The sequence below is a fragment of the Durio zibethinus genome, chromosome 4, assembly GCF_047325235.1.
Source record: "Durio zibethinus cultivar Kanyao isolate XHJ-2024 chromosome 4, ASM4732523v1, whole genome shotgun sequence".
NCBI lineage: Eukaryota > Viridiplantae > Streptophyta > Magnoliopsida > Malvales > Malvaceae > Durio > Durio zibethinus.
In genome coordinates, this window is record NC_143165.1 from 7860213 (window position 1) to 7866212 (window position 6000).

Sequence of the window (6000 nt, forward strand, 5' to 3'; positions counted from 1 at the left end):
TTGGTAAAAGATTTTCACTAATATTTGGAGTCCCTCACTTGTTGGCATTAATTTTGAACAATCCAGCTTTGATTAATCCTTGCACCTGGTGTTTCAAAGTAGTGCAGTTCTCTATAGAATGGTCTGTATTCATATAATAATGATCATAACATGCACTAGAATTGTACCATTTAGGATACAAAGGTTTTAATGGTTCAAGATTAACAGAGGTTAGCAAATAAATGTCATTTTATAAGGTGCATACAACTTTTGTATGTGTGGATGAAAAGTCACTTTGAAATCAAAGAAAGCAAATTTTGCAAGCCTTATCTCGTTTTAACATCCACTTAAGGAATTTTGTTAGATTAAATGATCGAAATTAAAGTCTGAGAAATAGTGGATCTCTTATTTGTGAAACTTGAAGAGCTAGTAAGTAGTATAGAGGGCATCCTAGATGCCATATGATTCAATATTTTATAGTTGTGGAGACAAACTATGAGTTCCATTTTTAAGCCATTGGGGGTGCAATCATTATGCCCTACTTATGGTATTAAGACAATTTGGATATGAACAGTTTTTTCAATGATGCATGGACTTAATCAATTAGGCTTTGCATACGATGAACCATATTCCATAAAGATGGTATAAGAGATTGTCCAAGCATGGGAACAAATAAAAAGAATGGATCGAGGTAGGCATACCAACAAGATTAACCCAAAATATTTTATATGGCATGCTAGGCGAGCTAAAGATATTATGGTTCTACATGAAGAGAGTCCAACCAGCCTACCTAATCTAGTTTCTCCAAAGCCTCAGGATTTGTTGCTAGAAGTAGAAATTGCAAAGCAAAAGCTAAAAGATGAAAAAAAAGAATTCAAACATGAAAACAAAAAGTTAAAAAAAAAAAAGTTCAGCAGCTCAGTTAAGAGAAAGATGGACGAAATAGTTTATTCATTTATCTAAATAAGAAATATTCATCTACCAATCCTAAATTAGCTCAACTTTTAAAAAAGAATGAACAAGAAAAATGCATTCTTGGAAGTTTAAAAGTATAATTAGATACTTAAAGAACTATTAATAAGGTTAGAGCTCAAGCTTCTATTCTAGAGGAAGAGTGCCAATAATACCTTAACAGAGGAGAACGGTGGAAGAATGGATACATAGCAAAATAAGAACACTTAAAGCACTTGTTTGGAAAAATCAATATGTCTACACATAAGGCAGTAAAAATGGAAAACAAGATTAAAAAGCTAAAGATATGAGTACAACTAGTTGGCATGCACTGCCTGAATCTACTAAATTTTCTTAATGAGATGCAAGATTAGTATAAATAGATAAAGAATTTCCTTTAATAGGTAATAGACTTTGAGCTTTTGTAGATGTAACTTTGGATTAGTAATAATCGCTATTTGTTATTAATTGACGTGTGGCAAGCATTCTTTAATGCATCTTGTTCATCTTGTTCATTTTTGTCCATTTTTCATTCATACACTTGTTTGAATAGGCATCAAAATATATATCCTAATTATTAACAATTGGGATAGTAGAAGTTCAAGAATAGCTCACCCATAAAAAATTCTAACTTGGCATACTCAACATTTATACAATACCAAGGCTCAAACAAGAATCGTAGAACAAAAATAGGTTAATCAATTTGAGAAAATTGGAAAGGCACAAGAAAAATAAAGATCTTAACAAGATAATGGACATACTCAAGAATTTAGATAAAGAAAAAGTGATAGAAAGAAGTCTTAACTAACAGGAGAAATTGCTAGACACAATGGGTCATTTATAAACCCCTAAGTTTGAGCCTCATCAACCCTAAGCTTCTTAAGGGGCCAGAATGCAAATCCCTATTCCCAGGGGATATCCATACATTTATCAAGGAATGACATCCATACCCATTTCGAGACAATTCCAAAATTTCTCTAATTAATCTTTGTACAAAAACCATTTTAGACAATCTCGATTCTAGATCTAGATGACCTCAAAGAGAAAGAAAAGCTAGGAATGAATGTATCTGAGGTAGTGGAGAACACAAATGCCCAACAAAAGATGAAATTAATAGAAAAAAGACTTAGAGCTATAAAAAGAATGGATTTTTACAGCTCTATGGATGCAACTGAGCATTGTTTAGTTTTGGATATGGTCATCCCACTTAAATTTAAGTCTCTGAGTTTAAAAAGCACAATGGCACAAAATGCCTAGTGATTCATATCACTATGTATTATCATAAGATGGTTACGCATGCTCATGATGAAAACTACTGATGCACGTATTTTAAAATAGTTTTACGGGTTCTACAACTAGATGATATGTTCAATTAGATAAGACTCGTATCCATTCATGAACAAAGCTTGTGAGGATATTTATTACTCAATATTGGTATGTCGTAGATTTGGTTCCAAATCATCTATCTTTGTAGAGCATGAAAAAGAAAGCAATAGAGAGTTTCAAAAAATATGCACAGAGGTACAGAGATGTGATCGCACAAATACAGCTTAATTTCATAAAAAAAAAAAATCATTGTTCTATTTGTTGACACCTTAAAAGCACTATATTATGAAAGATAAACACAATCAAAAACTTTATAAACATAGTGATCTCAGGCAAGATTATTGAAAACACTATAAAGATTGTCAAGCTTAATGCAAAAGAGACGAGTGGCACAAAACAAAAGCATAGTGCCTAGAAAGAAAAAAAAGTGAAGCCCAAGTAGTGAACTATATAGGGCAACAAATCAAAGGTTTTGCTTCGTACCTTATACCAATGTACCAAACCCATTATCTTCCCTAAACAATGTCACATCCATCATTTATTCATATCAGCCAGTATAACAATTAACTTATTCACCCTTTGTCCATCCATCCTTTCAAACTCTCACCTATATATACAACCGTTTTGCCCTACCTACTAGATCATAATGGAGACCAACCCAATGAAATGGCCTAAGAGCCCATAAAAAAACCCAGGAGAAAGCCTCTTTCGACCCTATCCCCATTACATACACTAACTTGTTTCCTCAATTTATTAAGAATCTTAACAAAAATTCAAAAATCTGATGGCTTTTGCCAAAATAATTAGAGTCGGATTAACGTTGTTCTTGACTTGCTCTAAGAAATCACCACTGCTACGTCTATATATCCAAGTCCTTTTGAGAATCTACCATCTTTTACGCAACTAAAGCAAACAGAGTCATGCACTAGTTATCATCTGTTGTCTAATGAGATGCCAATGCAAGAAATCCTTAAGAATATATGCATTCTCACTTTTTTTTTAACGTGCTTATCAATTTCTTCCATATTGATTTTCATCATTGTGGCTAGTTTTTTATGATAGCCTATACTCTTGTTTTGTAAAAAGACTTTGTTAGGACATAAATGGTGTAGACGAAGCAATTTGGAATACTTTTCAATTATGGCACCATATCAACCTTATTGAACACGAAACATTTGTATAAAGGCTCCCAAAATCACGTAATCTCTCTAATAAGCTATTCATCCACCTCTATCGAGAGAAGTAAAGCTAACTCTCCATATAGCTCTTGAAAATTTTCTCGTATATTGCTATTCCATTACTTTCAAATCAAAGCCAGATTGGAAAAGTTGTTTTGCTTCAAATTAAGATGGATTTTCTTATGAAGAATGGACACATAATCTACCAAAAAATAATATTCTTCTTTACTTTTTGTTTCCTCCGATCTGATTTTCAAAGCATTATGTTAAATCGGTGTAGATTGAAACTGCTCTAAACTTTCCATGGATGTAACCAAGATTCATTTTGTCAAAATTGATGTGGAAAATAACTTCCTATATGAAATTGTGGTGATGCATGAGATAAATAATAAGGAATTTGAAACAACAATGGCCTTTTTTTTCATATATCCTTTGGTATTTAGGATAATTCTAAATAATAAGTGGTCATGGCTCTATCCAAAGATAGGCTTCCTAGGTCATTCATATGCTAGGTTAGGATAACAAGCTAAAGGCTCTCAAATTGTCCCTCACTATCATCCACGCAGGATTAGTAATGCATTCCAATCCTTACCCATGATAGGTTACAAATTAAAAGGAATCAATTTGAGCAAAACATTTTGCTAGTCATTGGGGAAGTTAATACCTCACAAGAGTATAAGAACTCTACGCCCTTCGAAGAAGGACGAAACTAAGGTCTAGAGCTCATGTTATAATATGCTTATGTAATGTATGGAGGAACTGATTCTTGAACGACTTTTAAACAAATAAACAAGTAAGAAAGTAATCAGTCACATAATTGAATAAAGAAAATTAATCTATTCAACTACGACCTAGGATTACATAAAATTAGTTTTGGTTTGACTCTCTATTAGTCCTTAACGAAGTCACCAAGTTGCAAGCATAACATATCGGTCTGGAGAGTAAACCACTAGATGTAAAAATCAAAGAGTCATCACAAATTTTTGTTGTTTAGATGTGATTAGTCACTAATCCTATTTTTTGATCTATGAAACTAAAGTTTGGTTTAAGAGTAAGTTATGCATGAAGAAGATTATAATACTCCCACAACAGTCGTATGAAGATGATACCGATTAATTCTATAGGATCCTAGAATTATCTTGTTCAAGCAATCTTTTACTTTTTATTTTATTATTATTTAAATATTAAAAATTTTCTAATATGTTTTCGACACTTTTGATATAACTTAAAATTTTTTTTACCTTTAATTAGTCTTTATTTTTGTGCTTGAAAGGCTTTATTTATAGAGTCAAGAACAAAACTAAATCTCAGATTTATGGGATTTGAGAAGAAATTTTAAACCAATTTGAGGGGTCAGGGCGATGGTGCGGCTGGCGGTGCGGCGATATAGCTTGGGGCAATTGGCCGAAATCTTGGACCTGGTTGGTTGCTGATAAGATATGCATTGCTGACAAGATATACAGTTCGGTGTTACATTTAATGCACCGTGACTTTTGGAAAAAACAAAAAAAAAAAAAACCAGAGAGAAGAAGAAAAAGACAAGAAGGAAAGAAGGAAAGAAGAAAATAAAAAAATAAAAAAATAAAAAAAACCAAAAATAAAATTAAAATTAAAACTTAATTGAGTCATATAGTAATCCGAAATCAAATCAGAATAAAATCAAGAATCAAATTTGAATTTTTCAAAATAACAGGCAATTTTTCTCGGACAAAACAGGTTTCTACACAATTCAAAATCCCTTAGAATAGCATGACTTAAATTAAAAAATAAAAATGAAAGTTTAGAGGGTTTCATAGGCTCAAGGACGGATCTACATAGCTTATCTTTTGGTTATTCACTGATTCTGGTAAGAAATTCTAAAGAAGGGGTCATCGATAGGAAGCATATCTGTTTAAGTTGTTCCCATTGAAATTTGTTATCCACTAATTCTGGTAGTAAATTTGTTGTATTATGTCAATTAATGAACTAAGCATCTATCATATATTCAACATATGTAATGCAATAATTACCTGCAGGCTAAGTCTGTGAATTAGTCTGAAGAAAAAGAGGGGATTTATCATATTGATATCTGGGGGGTACTTTTGGCGTGCTTCAATGTTAATCTAGGTCCTGTTTCTATTTGGAAGAACACCATGCATTTTAATAAAAGTTTCATACAGGAGTTTCATCTTTGCCTTGTTACCTGCCCAAGTTATTCATCAGACCAAGGCTTGTGTTACAGATCCTAAATTTGAGCATTAATATTGAAGCTAACATAGTGCTGAAGAAAATGTTGGAGAATATATGCTACACAGCACGTATAGTTCAATATATCGAAGTCTAAAATACATACCATAACCCAAAATCTTATGAATAGGATACGAATACTACAACTGAAATTGGTGATGACAATCCACCAGGCTTGAAAAACTGTTTGTGGAAGAAATTAACTTCCCTTCAGAGTATCCTTATTGCAAGAGGCACACAACCAAACTGGAAACATTTGTTAAAACTTGTCAGAGAAAATTTGAGAAAGGTATGGTAATAAAAAAACAGCAGTTACTTTATTAGAAGTATTGTAACTCAC